A 17,576-nucleotide genomic window follows, 5' to 3' on the forward strand; every position below is an offset into this window, starting at 1 on the left:
TAATAAGAGGACATCATCTCAGCAAAACTGCAAATATTTCAACACAGAACATTTGAGGCACTCCCAAAGAGTTAAAACTGCAATTAAAATCAGGACTTGCTAACAGTTTACTATAGTTAAACTTTGCCACTTACATCTATTTCACGTTTACCATATAAAAGACCTGAGTTCAAATCCCAGAATCACTTTCTAAGTCCTTGGATAAATGACTTTTTTATTAAAAAAAAAAAAAAAAAATAAGGCTCCAGAACCCAGAATTCAAGAAGGGGAGGCATTGAGAGACTCGGACTAAAATAGAACCACGGAGTGAGTCTCCCACCTGGAGAAGCTCGGCCCAGGCAGCAGGCCCGGATTCCGGCGGCTTATTCCATTAGGACAGGACAGCTAGAGTATTCCCCAGGCAGCCCTGAGCACTCCGGCGGTGGGCTCCTCCCATAGGGCCAGATTCTCCAGCTTCTCTGAGCAGGCCCCCCAGTGAGAGCTTTTCTGCACAGAACCAGCTCCAAGTCCCGGAGCCAACGCCGCGAGCTCTGGCCTGCCCACAGCAAGCTCTGGCCCAACCGCAGGTTGCTTCAGAGACCAGGACAGGGCAGCCAGGGCCTTCGCCAAGCAGCCTGGCTCCCTCCGGTGGGAAGCTCCTTTCTAGGCTAGCTTCTCGGAGCAGACCGCCCAGTGAGAGCATTTCTACACAGAGCCAGCCACAAGTCCCCAAGCCAGCGGAGAATTCTGACCCGCAAGCAGCCTCTGGGACCAGGGCAGGGCAGCCAGAGACGTCTCCAGGTGGACCTGCCTCCTCCGGCCACAGGCTTTTTCCATGGGGCAATCCAAGATGGTGGACTAGAGGGTGACTGCATCTTCAGTCACTCCAGAAGCCAGGATGCAAGAAGGGGAGGCACTGAGAGACTCAGACTAAAATAGAACCACGGGGTGAGTCTGCCCCACCCGGTGAAGCTCGGCCGGGAGACAGGCCTGGATTCAGGCAGCTTATTAGAGCAGGGCAGGGCAGCTAGAGTCTTCCCCAGGCAGCCCTGAGCACTCTGACCGTGAGCTCCTCCCACACGGCCACCTTCTCGGAGCAGACCCCCAGAGAGAGCCTTTCCACACAGAGCCAGGTCCAAGCCCTGGAACCAGTAGTGGGCTAGGGGCAGCTTTCTTCGGAAGCACTGAAATATCAAGTTACTCCAACACTTCAGGCTACCGAAGGCTGGGAGGTGATACACTGGAAATCTACAGGGACACTATAAGCAATAGAGGAAATCTGCAATATCTCAGGTACCCACTGACACCTAACCATATGAGAAAACAAGGGAAGAAAATGTCCCAAAGAAACCTAGATACTATATCAATAAAACCCAATGACAGCACAGCAGAAGAAATGTCAGAAAGGGAGTTCAGACTGTACATAATTAAAACAATCAGGGAAGCAAACAAGGAGATGAAAGAGCAAATGCAGGCATTGAAGGAGGAAATGAAAGAGCAAATGCAGGCATTAAATGATCGCACCAATCAACAGTTAAAAGAGCAAATACGGGAAGCAAGAGATCATTTCAATAAAGAGAGATACTGAAAAAAAACCAAACAGAAATCCTTGAAATGAAGGAAACAATAAACCAAGTTAAAAACTCCATAGAAAGCATAACCAGTAGGATAGAACACCTGGAAGACAGAACCTCAGATATTGAAGACAAAATATTTAATCTTGAAAACAAAGTTGACCAAACAGAAAAGATGGTAAGAAATCAAGAACAGAATCTACAAGAATTATGGGATATCATGAAAAGGCCAAATTTGAGAATTATTGGGATTGAGGAAGGCTTAGTGAAACAAACCAAAGGAATGAACAATCGATTCAATTAAATAATATCAGAAAATTTCCCAGAATCTGAAGAATGAAATGGAAAACCAAGTACAAGAGGCTTATAGGACTCCAAATATACAAAATTACAACAGACCCACACCAAGGCACATTATTATGAAAATACCTAACATACAAAATAAAGACAGAATTTTAAAGGCCGCGAGAGAAAAGAATCAAATTACATTCAGGGGGAAACCAATACGGATATCAGCAGATTTTCAAATCCAGACACTAAAAGCTAGAAGGGTCAGGAACAACATTTACCAAGCCCTAAAAGAAAACGGATGCCAACCAAGAATCTTATACCCAGCAAAACTTACTTTCAGATTTGACAATGAAATAAGATCCTTCCATGATGAACAAAAGCTAAAGGAATTTACAAAAAGAAAGCTGGCATTACAGAACATTCTCAGCAAAATATTCCATGAGGAAGAGATGAAAAACAATGATGCAAATCAGCAACAGGAGGAACTAGCCTAAAGGAATAGCCAAATAAAGGAGAAAGCAAATCATATCAAAAAAAACAAAAATGAGTCAAATGACTGGGAATACAAATCATATCACAATAATAACCCTGAATGTTAATGGCCTGAACTCATCAATCAAAAGACATAGACTGGCAGATTGGATTAAAAAGAAAGATCCAACAATATGCTGCCTGCAAGAGACTCATCTCATAGAAAGAGATACCTATAGACTAAAGGTGAAAGAATGGGAAAAAACATACCATGCACACGGACACAGCAAAAAAGCTGGAGTATCCATCCTCATTTCAGATAATGTGGACTTCAAGCCAAAACTAGTCACAAGGGATAAAGAAGGACATTACATACTGCTTAAGGGAAGCATAAATCAGCAAGACATAACAATCATAAATATCTATGCCCCAAACAGTGGCTCATCCATGTACGTCAAACAAATCCTTCTCAATTCCAGAAATCAAATAGACCACAACAAAATAATACTAGGCGATTTTAACACACCTCTCTCACTGCTGGATAGATCGTCCAAACAAAAATTGAATAAAGAAACCATAGATCTCAATAACATAATCAACAATTTAGACTTAACCGACATATATAGAATATACCATCCAAAAAAGAACGAATACACTTTCTTCTCAGAAGCACATGGATCCTTCTCTAAAATAGACCATGTTTTATGCCACAAAGCTACCGTTAGCAAATACAAGAAGATAGAGATACTACCTTGTACTCTATCAGATCATAATGGATTGAAGTTAGAAATAAATGAAAGACTAAAAAATAGAAACTACTCCAACACCGGGAGATTAAACAATGTGCTATTATATGATGAATGGATAACAGAAGATATTAGGAAGGAAAATAAAAAATTCTTAGAGGTAAATGAGAACAAAGAAACATCACATCAAAACCTCTGGGACACTATGAAAGCAGTACTTAGAGGAAGATTTATTTCATGGGGTGCATTCAACAAAAGAAGTAGAAATCAACAAATAAACGACTTAACACTATAGCTCAAAGCACTGGAAAAAGAAGAGCAGACCAACACCAAAAGTAGTAAAAGACAGGAAATAGTTAAAATCAGAGCCGAAATCAACGAAATTCAAGAAAAAGAAACAATCGGAAAAATTAACAAAATAAATAGTTGGTTCTTTGAAAAAATAAACAAAATTGATAAACCCTTAGCCACACTAACAAAGAGAAAAAGGGAGAAAACTCAAATTACTAAAATTCGGAATGAACAAGGAAATATCACAACAGGCACGAGTGAAATACAAAACATAATTAGAAGCTATTTTGAAAATCTATACTCCAACAAAACAGAAAACCTCGAAGACATCAACAAGTTTCTAGAGACGTATGAATTACCTAAACTGAACGAGGAGGACATACACAACTTGAATAAATCAATTTCAAGCAATGAAATAGAAGAAGTCATCAAAGGCCTACCAACAAAGAAAAGTCCGGGACCAGATGGGTCCTCAGCCGAGTTCTACAAAACCTTTAAAGAAGAGCTCATTCCAATATTTCTCAAAGTATTCCATAAAATAGAAGAGGAGGGAACCCTCCCAAACTCATTCTATGAGCCAATATAACACTGATACCTAAATCAGACAGAGACACATCGAGGAAAGAAAATTTCAGACCAATATCCTTAATGAATATCGAAGCAAAAATTCTCAACAAAATTTTAGCAAATCGCATACAAAAATATATTAAAAAGATAGTGCACCACGATCAAGTGGGTTTTATCCCAGGGATGCAAGGTTAGTTCAACATCCGGAAATCAATAAATGTCATTCACCATATCAACAGATTTAAAGTTAAGAATCACATGATTGGGCTGGGGATATAGCTCAGTTGGTTGAGTGCTTGCCTTGCAAGCACAAGGCCCTGGGTTCAAATCCCCAGCAAAAAAAAAAAAAAAAAAAAAAAAAAAAAAAGAATCACATGATTATTTCAATAGATGCAGAAAAAGCATTCGATAAAATACAGCATCCCTTCATGCTCAAAACACTAGAAAAAATTGGGGTAGTGGGAACATTCCTTAACATTGTAAAGGCCATCTATGCTAAGCCCAAGGCCAATATCATTCTAAATGGTGAAAAACTGAAAGCATTCTCCCTAAAAGCTGGAACAAGGCAGGGATGCCCTCTTTTTACCACTTCTATTCAACATCATTCTTGAGACTCTAGCCAGAGCAATTAGACAAACCAAAGAAATTAAAGGGATACGAATTGGAAAAGAAGAACTCAAACTATCCCTGTTCGCTGATGACATGATTATATATTTAGAGGAACCTGGAAATTCCACCAGAAAACTCTTAGAACTCATAAGTGAATTCAGTAAAGTAGCAGGTTACAAGATCAATGCTCATATCCAACGCATTTTTATACATAAGTGATGAATCTTCAGAAAGAGAAATTAGGAAAACTACCCCATTCACAATAGCCTCGAAAAAAATAAAATACTTGGGAATCAATCTCACAAAAGACGTGAAAGACCTCTACAATGAGAACTACAGAACACTAAAGAAAGAAATTAAAGAATACCTTAGAAGATGGAAAGATCTTCCATGTTCTTGGATAGGCAGAATTAATATTGTCAAAATGGCCATACTACCAAAAGTGCTATACAGATTCAATGCAATTCCAATTAAAATCCCAATGACATACCTTACAGAAATAGAGCAAGCAATTATGAAATTCATCTGGAAGTATAAGAAACCCAGAATACCTAAAGCAATCCTTAGCAGGAAGAGTGAAACGGGGTATCGCAATACCAGATCTTCAACTCTACTACAAAGCAACAGTAACAAAAACGGCATGGTATTGGTACCAAAATAGAAAGGTAGATCAATGGTACAGAATAGAGGACACGGACACAAACCCAAAGCAATACAATTTTCTCATACTAGACAAAGGTGCCAAAAATATGCAATGGAGAAAAGATAGCCTCTTCTACAAATGGTGCTGGGAAAACTGGAAATTCATATGCAACAGAATGAAATTAAACCCCTATCTCTCACCCTGCACAAAACTAAACTCAAAAGGGATCAAGGACCTCGGAATCAGACCAGAGACCCTGCATCTTATAGAAGAATCAGTCGGTCCAAACCTTCAACTTGTTGGCTTAGGATCAGACTTCCTTAACAGGACTCCCATAGCACAAGAAATAAAAACAAGAATCAACAACTGGGATAGATTCAAACTAAAAAGCTTTCTCTCAGCAAAGGAAACTATCAGTAATGTGAAGAGAGAGCCTACAGAGTGGGAGAATATCTTTGCCACTCATACTTCAGATAGAGCGCTAATTTCCAGAATCTATAAAGAACTCAAAAAACTCTACACCAAGAATACAAATAATCCAATCAACAAATGGGCTAAGTAAATGAACAGACACTTCACAGAAGAAGATGTACAAGCAATCAACAGATATGTGAAAAAATGTTCAACATCTCTAGTAATAAGAGAAATGCAAATCAAAACTACCCTAAGATTCCATCTCACCCCAATTAGATTGGCGATTGTCAAGAATACAAGCAACAATAGGTGTTGGAGAGGATGAGGGGGGAAAGGTACATTGCTCATACATTGCTGGTAGGGTTGTAAATTAGTGCAGCCACTCTGGAAAGCAGTATGGAGATTCCTCAGAAAGCTTGGAATGGAACCACCATTTGACCCACTCCTTGGCCTATACCCAAAGGACTTAAAATCAGCATACTACAGAGATACAGCCACATCAATGTTCATAGCTGCTCAATTCACCATATCCAGATTGTGGAACGAACCTAGATGCCCTTCAGTTGATGAATGGATAAAGAAACTGTGGCATATATATACAATGGAATATTACTCTGCCATGAAGAATGATAAAATTATGGCATTTGCAGGCAAATGGATGAAATTGGAGAATATCATGCTAAGTGAGATAAGCCAATCTCAAAAAACTAAAGGACGAGTGATCTCGCTGATAAGTGGATGAGGACATATAAGCGGGGGTAGGAGGGTTTAGCGTTAGGGTTAGGGTTAGGTTTAGGGTTAGGGATAAGGAGGGTGGTAAGAATGGAGGAAGGAAGGACTGTATAGAGGGAAAAGAGGGGTGGGGAGGGAAGGGAAAAAATAACAATGAATGAAACAACATTGCCCTATGTAAATTTATGATTACACAAATGGTATGCCTTGACTCCATGTACAAATAGAGAAACAACATGTATCTCATTTGTTTAAATAATAAAAAAAAGTAAAAATGTACTAAAAGTGCCCAGCGATTTTAGTGAGCCCTAAAGAAACATTAGAGCCCATGCCATCCCTCATAATATATCTGAATCTATGTAACTTAAAAACTTGTACAGACAGAAACTGTTTATGACTTGGAAATTTAAATGTTCAGGAGGGGAGAAAAAAGTACTATGCACAAATCAAAACAAAAACAAATATATGAATGTGGTTATGCACGTGTATAGGAGGAAGACATAAAATTCACCCCACTTTGTAAAAAAGTTTTATTGTATATAAATCTAGGTAAAGCTTCTTATTCTTCATCTAACATAACTGCTTATAAATCAGTTAGATATCAAGGTATTTATCATTAGTAATTATCAAATACAACTATATTGTTTAGCTCCCTTTAAGTTTTCTCCTACAGCCAGTTTATTCAATACATAGAAAGAAGAGGCATGACAAAGTGAGTGTATTTAATCAAAATACATAAACATGGATTAATGCAGAATGGTAATGAAATGCAACAGTTAATAAATCTGCCACATTAGAAATTCCACCATACACCATAGAGTCTACAGTAAAAGAAACAATAACAAGGAAATTTAAAACTCTTTCCTTTGCTTCTAGCAGCACATAATTTGCAAAATCTTAGTGAAATTTAAAATGAGGCAAATCTGTGTAAGGGTATACATAAATAGCATGTGAATCCGAAGGAAATAAAATTCAAGAGAAAGGCAGGACATTGTATAAATATTTTCATAGGGCAAGATGTAGTGTAACTGCTCGGGTGGCTACTGACCCACCCCAGCAGTTAACAAAACTGAATATAACTAGAAGAGTCAAACTCATTTTTCTTTGTATTATAAAGTGAATAAAACAAAAAGACCCACCAATTGACAGAAGCTTGGGAAATTCTCCCAAGCTGAAGACAGAAAGCAGAAAGAACACAGTTTGCAGACTCCAAAAAGAAAACATACCCAAGAAACAGCAGCAAGTAGCAAGCATTATAATGACCAAGGACTAATAATCAACTTTGTGACAATGCAGGAGGTTTTGTAAGTAAGCCAGAAATGCCCCTTTGTTCTGAAAACCCCAGGACGCAGAGTCAATAAGAATCTTGCCTGTATACTAAAGAAGTAATACAAAGTCCTCTAGCCTTCATTTTAGAAGGAAAATATATTTAACAACTTTAATGATTTAAGTCCTATTTATAGAATCCTTAAGAGTCTGAAGGGATCATTTAAATTTTTCAATTAAATTTGACTTCATTTTATGGATATAATTATATCCAAGATTCACAAAGGTTTCTAGAAATAACACTTAGAAATATCAAGGGTCTACTGAATATAGTTTTTGTGTTTTCACTTCTAACTGTACTCCCACATAGGATAACCAATTTAGAAGCAATCACATTCATAGCAATGTAATTTTAAAGTTTTCTGATTGATATAAAGGGCATTTTTATGTTCTAGGTGCCTTAGAGTGTTAAAAAAAAAAAAAAAAAAACTAGGAATGAGAGATTCTGTACCTTCAAAACTGTTAGTCCCACTATACAAATAGTCTTTCTGCAAGCAAAATAATTCATTTCAATGTTTCTGCAATAGTGATATTTTATTTCCAATAAAGACTGTGATGTTATTCAAATACTTTTAAACATTGATTAAATTATTTTAACTTTTAAACATAGGGTCTTCATTATCAATTTCATAAAAATCAATGTAATAATCTTCTATAGTATTAGAAAAATGGTTAGGGAAAATGGAAAGACATTCATTTCAAGAAAATGTAGGAATAGGGACAGAGTGGAGGGAAGGGAAAGGGGAGGTACTGAAGAATAAAATTGACCAAATTATATCACCACATTGTATACTGTTACAGCATATGCATTGTATACTATTGCATTGTATATATTGTATAAAGTTACATTTTATGTATGTATTACTATGTAACAAATCCCTGTTTTGCAACAGTGAATCCCACTGTTATGCATAACTGCAAAGCTCAGATAAAAAGGAAAAGGAAGAAAAAATATGTGGAAATTCTTTGGATCTCCACTACAGAACTGTAAGGTATGTATCAAACATATGTTACTAATAATAGTTACACGAATTTTTAATGACTTGCTTCCTTCAATAAATCAGAATAGATTTAAGTTTAGTGATGTTACTTGTAACACTTGCATTCCCATATGCTTCCTTCAGTGGTACAGGAAAAGATGGAACTGGATAGAAAACTGCCCTTTGGAATGTGTCACACATGTAAATATCTTATACTTAAATGGGAAAAAAAAAAAAAATTGAGACTCTGTAACTTAGATCACAAAATCTGTTTTTACGCCTGGATGAGAAACTAATGGCTGTTTGATTCAATTATTACCTCAGTTCAGTGCTTGCTTCAGTTCACCCAAGAACTATAGGCTGGCCGAGAGCAGTGGCGCATGCCTGTAATCCCAGCAGCTGGGGAAGCTGAGGCAGGAGGATCATGAGTTCAAAGCCAGTTTCAGCAATAGTGAGTTGCTAAGCAACTCAGTGAGACCTTGTCTCTAAATAAAATACAAAATAGGGCTGGGGATGTGGCCCAGTATTTGAGTGCCCCTGAGTTCAATCCCCAGTTCCAAAAAAAAAAAAAAAAGAACTATAGGCTAGTCTGTGCATTTACACTGTCTTTGTAAGAATTAGAGCTGCAGCAGGATGTGGTGGCACATGCCTGTGATCCCAGAGGCTCAGAAGGATTGCAAGTTCAAAGCCAGCCTCTGCAACTGAGTGATGCCCTAAGCAGTTCAATGAAATCATGTTTCTAAATAAAATATTAAAAATGGCTGGGGATGTTGCTCAATGGTTAAGTGTACCTGGGTTCAATCCCTGGCAGGAAAGGAAGAAGGAAGAAAAGAAAAAAAAAAAAAAAAAAGAAAAAAGAAAAAAGAAAAAAGAGAAGGAAGGAATAGAAAAGAAAAGAATAGAATTAGAACCCTATGCTTTACAGAGCACACATTCTGAAATAGGGTTACCTATAAAGTACTGCTCCCTAAATAATAATAATTTATATCAAGAGGTAGGACATATACAACTAATTAATGAGTATTATTAAATTTGAAAATAAAGTTTAAATTTCAAACAAATTAAATAAATATGTTTCAATGTGGACCAAGCACTAGTTAGAATTTTAAGAAAGTAACCTTTAGATCTTCTGTACCAGTTTTCAGCAAATACTTGTGGTTCAAATGAAAGGAATTTAGGGCAACTATCCAAAAACAGATGACAATCTAAGGTGAAAGAAAAATAAATCAGGAATCCAAACAAACTGAACAAATGTTGGAGTTAAATCCCCTTTAAGTAAAGTTCTGATCATAACTACTAAGATACAGTAATTTCATAACTATAAGAATAGATAATCTGAGATATTTATAATTATTTCTGTACAAACGCAAATGTCTTTCAATTTAAGTAATTTGATGTATATTATTTTAGTTTCCTATGTCTGAAACCTGGGACTTTTAGGATAAAAGAAAACTAGAACAGATAAAATTGCCACCACTTAAGAACTAAATACAGAAGTTGATTACTTCCTAAATACAGACATTTATCTACATTGTCTCAATTGTTGTACATAACTACCTTATGCAGCAGTTTTTATCATCCTCATTTAATAGATGAAGAAACTAAGACTTTGAAAAATTAAGTAATTTTCCCAAGATTGCAGAGAAGAGAAACTGGGACTGAGACCCAGGTTAGGTAACTCCAAAACAAATTGCTTTTCTTTTCCACTACATTTCCCTACCTAGCAAAGAACACCTACCTTAAAATTTACAGTTTTTAAACTAATACTTAAGAGTAATAAATATTAAGCTTATTATGAATGGTGATGATGTAGACTGAAAATTAGTCATAGTTTGATAATCATACAGGAATATATTTTTAAGAGCAAAATATATAATACCTCACAAATGAAGAAAACTATTACAGAAAAATACTAAGCAAACTTTATCATACTGCCTATTTAAGTCCTCATATTTCTTCAACCATATAGCAGCTTCATATGGTAAACTTGGGTTATATTTCTATGTATGGAATGAGATGAAGTAGGTAGTTGGTTCTGATTCCTCTACCAGTTTTCTATTCTTTTCTGTTTTTCCCTCAGATCTGGAAGTCTTCTTCCAAATTAGGATAACTGAGTCTCAAATTCAGAAACACCTGTAGATCTAAATGAAAATGAAAACACACTAAAAGGAAGTCCATAAAATTGCAATGGTTAGTTGAGTATTACAGAAGAAATGGAGTTTAAGTCATTTTCCAAAATACTATCTATGGTAGAATTATTGATGACTTTTCTGTAGTTTTCTCAATTGATTTTATTTAATTTGTATAATCAAATAAAAAAATAGAAAAGAAATAAGAAAGGAAGAGAGAGAGGAAAGAAGGAAAAATTAGAGCTTTGATTTTTTTAAAAACAATTAACCATCTAATTTTTTCTGAATTAGCTGAACCTACCACTGAATTTCCAAAACTATGAACTGCTTTTCACTTTAATCTGTCAATGGCATGGTAGGTTAACCACACATAAGCAGACTAAAGAAATGAAAAATGAAAAAATAATGAGGCAATCCATAGATCTATAAATTCTGAGACATCTTAATTTAAGAAATTATCTTAATGAGGTAGGTACTAAAACAGATTTACTAAAACTGAAAAGGAGGATTCAAATACTTAAAGAAGAGTACAGGAATTTCCTAAGTATGGGAAAATGACAAATATGATATGTACATAAGTGAATTTATACTCAATTCCATTTTTATTCCTTTATTATAAACTGAAGTTCTATATTAGAAATATCCCTTTATCAACACTGAGACACACCCAAAAGTTTTGAGTTCTATTAAAATCTGACAAATCTCTCTAGTTACTTCAGTTTTCATGAAGTAATTACTAAAAAATTCCGGTTTTTTAAAAGTTCACATTTGTAAACTTTCTTTTTCCATTACAAAATTACATTCTTATTCCAAAACAACATACATAAGATTGTCCTAATTTATTAAGCTTACATAGCATAACTGATAATCTTTTGGTCTTCCCCCAAAGAATGTTGATTTACAAATCAAGCACAAAACTATATTAACACAGGAATCCAATTTTAAAATAAAACTTTTATTTTTATGACAAGTTCATTAGATTTCCTTTCTTCTGATTGCCAAAATGTAATTTACTCATCTGCACCTTGGTTACAGACAATAACTTCCTGCTCACTCACAAAATTACTGTGAATAGTCTCATGCAACTAAATTACTATAGTTTTTCAAGTGCTATTCCCACTTACAAACAGAAAAAAGTACCTTACAACATTTTGGTATTATATACATTTATGCTGACTTTTCAAACTTGATCATTTCAATTCCTCTGTTCCTTAATACTTACTATGTAACTGCTATATAAAATACATTATTACTATATAAATGGTAGGTACAACTCGATTTTTCTGCAGAGTTTGAAATTTTTCCGAGTACAATACAGGAGGAAAACAATGGTAAATGTGAAATTTTCACAGACCACAGTTAGAACTACATAACAGTTGGAGATGGAAGAGAAGTGGCTTGTCCACCAAAAGCCGGAATTATTCCTTCTAGTCTAATGACATCTAACTTTGAAGTAGTGCAAAAGCTGAATTAAGCGGACACTAAATAATCTTAGATGGTGTATATTTAATGCTGTCAACCATAAGTACAGAAGAGAAACAGATCTTCACCAAAGGTCTTTTATGGAAAAAAAAAAAAACAGAGAAAGGGTTTTCAAGAGGGCTTATGTACTCATATATACCCAGTATTTCTAGAAGCACAGCTCCTTGGCTCAAGAATGCTAGCAGAAAAACTTCTCTGGTTTATAAAAGATAAACTCAACCTTCCTAAGCACTGACTAACAAACTTGTGGCTCTTAAAAAAATGTCTTCGTAAAGCCCACATAGGTATACAAGGACTATAACACTGCACAATCATTTATATTTTGCAACATTTCTTAAAAATCCTGTTCTCATTCCACATGTGGGTTGAAAAGTATTTTCTAGTCTTTAATCATTAAAATAGTTTTGGTCTGTCCTCCTTGATTTTTCCGTTATGCTTTTGTATACCATGACTTCATTTGAGAAATTTCCTTAAAATATGTGGAAAACAGTAGTACATCTTTAGAGTGGTTTATGTCAAACTGATAGTGATACCACTATGAATATACTCAATTTCTTCTGAATTGAAAAGATTAAATCTTCATTTTTTAAAAATAATTTGAACAAAATCGAAAAGCTACTCCAACCTTAATAAATTATATTTTGGATTGCACAGCAGTGGATAGCAAAATCACAAATGTACAAAGTGCAAAGCGACCGCCTCACAGACTCAATTTGTGCAAGTTCCCTGACCCTACCAACATCAACCTAGTGTTTCAGAAAGTTGATACTAAGGGAAACGCTAAGGCAGAAAGTTGACCCGAAGGTGCCTCCAAATACCTCCCATCCGTAAAAGGCCCACTGAGCGCCCCTGAGAGTAAATGTCTCTTCACACAAATGTCTCTCTTGATTAGACTCCTGGAAGACACGTCCGAACCATATGAGAGAAATGAGAGGTGGAAGATAAAAGCGGGAGGAGAAACTGACACACGCGAAGAGATTGTTGGGATCGAGAGGGTCTTGGGAGACTGCAGGGCCCAAGTGGTGCAAAGGGACTGGGGTAACACCCAGCGGGATGGCGGCGCCGGGGACAAGAGCGCGCGCAGCAGGGTGCGGGCACCACCGGCAGTGGTTGCAGACCCCCCACCACTGCCCACACCCCGCAGCGCCCAGACCCCGCGATGGGGCGGGGCCATGCACCCGCCACAGCCGTTCGCGCCGGCACCCGCCCCCTCAGCCTCCAGGTCCCGAGTTGGTGGAGGGGTGGGCCTAGCCGGGTTGGGTGTGCCGGTCTGCCCAAGCCCCAACCAGGAATGTTCCGCCGAGAGCGGGATGGGCGAGTAACCCCGCAGCATGGGGCGGGGATGGCTTAGGGCGGAGGAAGCGCGGCCGGCGCAGCCCTGCCGCCAGGGCCGAAACCCGGCGCCCCCCTGCAGGCAGGGATTGTTGCCCCCACAACTAAGCTGGCCTTCCCTCCTCCTCCCCACCTCCCGCGGCGTTGCCCGGGGCAACAGCGCCTGCCGCCGGCGGCGCGAAACGCACCTACCTAGAACCTGACAAGCAGGAGCCCCTCAGACACAGGAGCCAGTCGCCACCCCGCGTCACGGGGGCTGTCACAGCCAATAGACGCCGCTGTCACGAACCTCTGCAGCCAATCCTGGTGCACTCCGGTCTCCGGGCACCCTCGAGGCCTCAGCCAATGGGCAAGAGCGGAAGGCGGGCGATGCTGCCCGGCCCCCAACCCCCTCCTCGCCCACCTCCCAGCAGGCGGGGCGCGGCCGATTGGCCAGGGCCCCGGAGGGGGCGGAGTCGAGCGAGAGGCCGGGTGGGCACGCGTGGACCGGTGCTGCGGGCGAGGAGAGGGGAGGCGTGGAGCCGGGGACTCTGCGCTCTGGGCCTGCTCACCGGCCTGGGCGGGCTTCCGAGGTCTGCGCTTTTGCTCTGCTCTCCCGGCCTTAGTAACCGCTCCTCCCTAGTCAGTATCCTGGGCTGCCACGGTGGGATGGGACCGGAGGCGGACGGCGGCGTCACAGGAAACTTTGGGAGGCTCGCCTGGCGGTGGCCGGGAAGTGGCCGGGCCGGGGGTGATAAGCTGGGGCCGCCTGAAAGGGACTACCCCGCGGGCCTGCCGCGGGAAAGGAATCCGGAGGGTGGGGGCGGAGGCGTGATTAAAATGTTAAGTGTTCCCGCGGGGTGCTGAGTGATCCCCGCATCCTACATCTCCGGGAAACGAGCGGCTGTAGGACTGCGGACCCCTGCACCCTCAAGTCCCTGTTTTTCCTGTGCTTTTCCACATTTTGCTTGCGCCTGTTCTAACGGCGATTGCTTTAAAGTAATTTTCATCTTCTCCAAAGTACTGTGAATCCCTTGAGGGCCGGAGCTATGTCTCATTCTTTTATTCTCAATTCCTGAGACTTAAAAAACGTAAAACAGTACTGGAATTCTAATGGATGCTGTTACGAAAGTGTACAGCAGGTCCTGGGAGCGATCCTCTGTGAGAAATCCTTACCTCTTCGAGAGTCTACAATGCATGAAGAATCCAAACTAATTCGCTTTTCCAGTGAGGACTGTTTCTGAAGCGCCCCGCACTACAAAATTTGGTAGAAAATGAGTGTGAACTAAAATTACTGGGTGATCTGTTACCTTGAGATAGGTGTTATTCCCCATGGTGTGAGGGCGTGACACTCCCATGTTCCTGTAGCATGCTTTTTAAGGCATTGTATCCTGTACAAGGGTTGAACCGCGTTCTTTGGAGCAAATCTAACGTCAACTCCTTATCCACACTCTCTTAAAAATGTATGAGTTATGAGGGAGCTAAAGAAGAGTGGTGTTTTTTCTAGAAAGTTATTCATTTGACCATAATGAACAGCCCTACACATAGAAAAACATAAATATTAGGTTGGACTTTGTCCACTATTTGAAAGCCCAAGAAACCAAAACATGCTGTAAGGAAAAATAATACTAAAAACAAGAGGCTCAATTCTCCCTGTTGAGATTAGGGGTTCCTGTTCTTGCCCACATTCCCCAGCTTTTTTTTTTTTTTTTTTTTTTTCCCTCAGAACATGTGCCTTAGAAAATAAGTAATTACTAAGGGCTTTCTTATCTTTTTGAAATGTATGTAAATCCTTTTGAAGATGAAATAGGTCTTTTTGTCAAGTTTATGATCCAGTAATGTCTTTCCCAAGAACCTGGAAAATCACAAACATCTAAGGAGCTAACACCCCTATATCACTGTTCCTGTGACAGTGGGAGTCTAACCTCAGTGTGTGCCTTGCTCCAAGTTAGGAAAATAGGATCCCCCTAATAAAGATATAAGAAATTTGCTTTTCCTCTGGGTAAAATTAGTTATATTAGATGGTTACCCCAACTATGTAGTAAAGATAAATTATATGTGACAATAAGTTCTCTTACTTGAGGGTCAGGTATTGTTTATCTTCAAAGTATGGAATGGACTGTATCTGCATTGCTATATAAAAATGAGATTTCTTTCTCTTTGCAGTCTCTTAGCTAATTGCCTATGATATGATCACATTCTGGCTTAATGCTTTCTCAACAAGAGAAGTTTTCTTTCTCTACTACTTTTGTGAGATTTCTGTGTTGGAAGATATGGTTTTTAATCGTATTTCCCCAACAATACCTATTCCCAGAATATTAAGACAGGAAGTTAAATAATTTTTTATTTATTTATTTGTTTTCTGTACTGTTTTGGGGGATTGAACCCAAGGGAACTCTACCCCTGAGCTACATCTCCAGCCCTTTTTATTTTTTTTTATTTTGAGACAGGATCTTGCTAAGTTATTCAATCTGACTTCAAATTTGTAATCCTTCAGCTTTAGACTCACTGGTCTTACAGGCAGCCACTGCCACCAAATCCAGGGTCTTTTTTGTTGTTGTTTGTTTTGTTTTGATTTGGTTTTGGTTTTTTTGGTTTTTGTTTGTTTGTTTGTTTTGGGGGGGAGTTTTTAATGTGTTCTCTGAAATGGTCTCTCATCAGGTGATGATTTTTTGACTGAACTACCAATAAGTTTAGTAAAACCAGAAATAATAAATTTAATATTTAGTATGCATTTTGTATTTATATGCACAAACTAAGCCTCTGTAAGTAAGCTTTTTTAAATGTAAGTTTTCTGAGAACATTAAATGTTGAGGTTTATGTAATGTCAACATGAATGAAATAAATGAAAGTTTGTGCGTTAAATGGCTTGGGAAATACAAATATAACTATGATGATTGCTTCACCATGGTATACCTTTCCAAAGAATCTTAGGATTTCCCTACCTTTAACAAAGAATCTAAATGTAGAAAGATGTCGTTAGTGAATTTGTTATATTTGCAGAGAGTAGCTTTAAGTAAAGATATGGTGAAAAAAGAACTCTGTGTATCTGAAAACAGTGTTTCCAATTCTGCAACAGTATCTCAGTTCTCACCTATTCACTTGAGAAACTTAAACTATCTACCATATGCCAGTCATGTGCTAGGAAATGCAATTTTGAATGAATGTACTTGAAGTAAATGAATATGGCAAAAATCTATGCTCTATTTTTGAAACTGAGGGGAAAATGTCATAGCACATCTAGTTTTAAATTTTTCTCGGTTATAATTATCACTCTGCATTGCAACAGATTTAACAAATACTTTTTTCACCTGCTTCTAAAAATACTGTAAAACACTCCTCTCAGTTTGGAATATGGAAGGATGAAGAGAAATAATTTCCTGTCTAGATGATTGATCTATGGGTTTCATAAAACACTAACCATCCCCACAGGACCTGGAGGAATATGCACCTCAGTTTAAGTTGTTAACATAGGCTATAATAGATCTGTTTTCTTTTACAAAAATTTAGATCTTTTACTAAAATTTAGATATTATCACTTTTGAAATGTCACAGTACTCCTATGGCTGTAGGCAAACAAATCCTTGGAATATATTCCATTTTCCTAAATACCAAATTTTATCCGTTTTAATAACATTACTTACCTGGACAAATTAATACAATAATGTAGACATAAAACCTAATAATTTTTAAGTTTTTTACTTTAGGTTATCACCACCCATTCCTCACCCCATCTCTCTCCCTCCCTAACTGAGTAAGTTTCTGCTGCAGAAGGTGTAGCTCAGTGGTAGAATGCTGACTACTAGGGCCTAACTTGCACAAGACCTGGTTTTGATCCCCAGCACCAAAAAGGAAGCTAAAAATTTCTCATTGGTTTCAAGAGGACTCTTGGCTATATTCCATTTTAGTTCGGTAGTCCTACTTACCTATCCTTAATCTATGCCCTTTTTTTCTTTTCCTTCTTTCTCTCAACATCTTTGATTTTTACCCCTCTGCTATCTAATCTACAATTCATACCTAACCATTTACAC

General features: G+C 38.2%; 1 protein-coding gene across 8 annotated transcripts in view; it reads right to left on the reverse strand.

The window, feature by feature from the left end:
- FER (FER tyrosine kinase) overlaps positions 1-17,576 on the reverse strand; it is a 513,195-nt gene that overhangs the window by 454,720 nt on the left and 40,899 nt on the right. For 6 of the 8 annotated variants that reach the window (XR_013764376.1, XR_013764377.1, XM_079143514.1 and 3 more), the window contains exon 1: positions 13,759-13,888. The exons of 1 other annotated variant lie outside the window; for it this stretch is intronic. The gene's annotated coding sequence lies outside the window, so the exon portion shown is untranslated. Of the gene's footprint in view, positions 1-8,942; positions 9,209-13,758; positions 13,889-17,576 lie in introns of those variants that run through there. One more of the 8 variants, XM_079143516.1, reaches the window with a different exon arrangement.

Source organism: Sciurus vulgaris, assembly GCF_902686455.1.
Source record: "Sciurus vulgaris genome assembly, chromosome: 6".
In the NCBI taxonomy this organism is placed as follows: domain Eukaryota; kingdom Metazoa; phylum Chordata; class Mammalia; order Rodentia; family Sciuridae; genus Sciurus; species Sciurus vulgaris.